The sequence below is a fragment of the Pinus tabuliformis genome, chromosome 9 (genome assembly GCF_031772625.1).
Source record: "Pinus tabuliformis cultivar Carrire ecotype Pingquan chromosome 9, CPIR1, whole genome shotgun sequence".
In the NCBI taxonomy this organism is placed as follows: domain Eukaryota; kingdom Viridiplantae; phylum Streptophyta; class Pinopsida; order Pinales; family Pinaceae; genus Pinus; species Pinus tabuliformis.
The window spans coordinates 964,353,135-964,355,407 of NC_142307.1; the positions used below are offsets into that span (position 1 = coordinate 964,353,135).

The 2,273-nt window shown below is 39.8% G+C and overlaps 1 pseudogene; it reads left to right on the forward strand.

The window, feature by feature from the left end:
* The first annotated feature begins 591 nt into the window (after positions 1-591).
* Positions 592-1,356, forward strand: LOC149151936 (peptidyl-prolyl cis-trans isomerase CYP40 pseudogene; annotated as a pseudogene).
* The last annotated feature ends 917 nt before the right edge of the window (positions 1,357-2,273 follow it).

Consider the following 2,273-nt stretch of genomic DNA (forward strand, 5'->3'; position numbering starts at 1 on the left):
AACTTGTTTTGTTGTGATTCTAATTGTCTTCACCGTCCAAATGTCATCAACGAAGACAATCCCAATTGAAATCCAGTATGAATCGTTTTGAATGGATGGAATTTGCATATATCAGATGTTAACATTGCACAGTCCTGTTGTAGTAGGAGCGTTCAAGGCCGCTCAATCCATTTCATGCATATCACTCCCACTCTACAGTTGATGGAGGTTTCGAGGTTATGACATAAGCTATTCTATTTACTCCACGAACACTGTTGCAAATCTACGCAGAAACCTCTGCAAGGAACTTAGGATCAAACTGATACCAATCTGCGGTCTTTCCATCCTCACAATGTTGCGACAATCCAACTGGAATTGAAAATAGACTTCACAGAAGAGATCAAGAAATTACGGCTCAACCGAGACTCTAGAGCGTTCACGGGCTTGAATCACTGTTTTGAGCATCAGTTGGAATTCTTTCCGGCAATTCGTTTGGAAGTTTTCTTCACTGCATTCGATTTCTTTGTTCGTTGTGATCGCAGCAGGTGCAGGAGAAGGGGCATGTCATAGATCAGCAGAGTCTCGAGGAACTTGTCGAGGATATGACCAAATTTCAGGGCTTTGTGCACAGGAGAAAAGGGCATTGGCCCTCATACTGGCGCCCCCCTGCATTACAAGGGGCTTCCTTTCCATAGAGTTATCAAAGGTTTTATGATACAAGGTGGAGACATCTCAGCTCAAAATGGTACAGGGGGTGAATCAATATATGGATTAAAGTTTGATGATGAAATCTTTCAACTGAAAAATGAGCGCAGAGGAATGTTGTCAATGGCAAACTCTGGACCTAATACAAATGGCTCTCAATTTTTCATCACAACAATAAGGATCTCCCATCTCGATGGAAAGCATGTTGTCTTTGGGAAGGTAATTAAAGGCATGGGAGTTGTGCGTGGCATTGAGCATACTCCCACAGAAGGTAGTGACCGCCCTTCTCTAGATGTTGTAATTTCAGATTGTGGGGAGATCCCAAAAGGATCAGATGATGGAATAGTTAATTTCTTCAAAGATGGAGATTTTTATCCAGACTGACCAGCTGATCTTGATGAGAAATCTGCAGAAATTTCATGGTGGATGAATACAGTAGATTCTGCGAAATGTTTTGGGAATGAAAATTACAAGAAAGGGGATTATAAGATGGCTTTAAGAAAATACAGAAAGGCATTGCGCTATCTTGACATTTGCTGGGAGAAAGAAGAAATTGATGAAGAGAAGAGCAATCATTTAAGGAAGACCAAGTCGCAGATATTTACGAATAATTCTGCTTGTAAATTAAAATTAGGAGATTACAAAGAACAGATCTATGAAGACAGAAAATGAAGACAGTATAGAGTGTGGCTGTGAGACTGCACTAAAGGAAGAATAGATGAATCCTAAAGAAAGGTTGAGGCTATTAACCATGCTCATTTACAGGTTGTTCTCATAACCTTGTCCAAAGCATCAACTATGCATAGTGATTTTTTAAAGGCAAGGAAGAAGACTGTGTTTTTGAAATTACACAGCAGTTTCGTAGTGCGCTACGAAACTGCTGTAGGTGGTGATTTTAAACGCAGAACAGCTATGTTGGTGAGATGACCGAGAAATTTGAAAGAGAGACACATGTCCATCAATACGGCCTACAGCACATCCAGGATGTGGCAGCCCGCTCTTTTTGTTAAAGGATAAAAGCAAGGATAAAGCATACTCCTTTGGATTCGACTATGTTGAGGCAAATCAAAGACCGACAAACAGGAACAGTTTCCTATATTTCAGGGTGTTGGAAACATGTTATATTAAAGGCCAGCAAGCAACTATCGACACCTATCACAGCCAAACTAAGAGAAGCCACTTGTCAAAGAATGAGCCTGTTCTCTTCTTTTTCTCGTAGGAGCACCATCTTGGTGGTAATAAATGCCATTTCCAGCATGATGTAGAATTAGAGTTTTAATTGTTTTAGGAGTCCAGCGCTGTCAATTAATAGTCAGCTGTAATTAATAGTTAGTTAAAAGTAAGTAGGTGTCATCATAGGCAGAATCGAGCTCCCCTCATGCTGGAGGAGGAGACTCAAGGTAGTTTTAGTTTTGTTTTCCTATATATAGGAGAAACTCTGATGTAAGTGGGGTTGGAGATTTATGAAAAAACAGAGTTTTTATCAGCTTATGTAAAAAGACTTTTTGACAGTAATATAAGGATTACTTTTTATTCCCAAGATTCATCATGTGTTCAATGCTCAGAATATGTGTGGTTTTGTCATTATC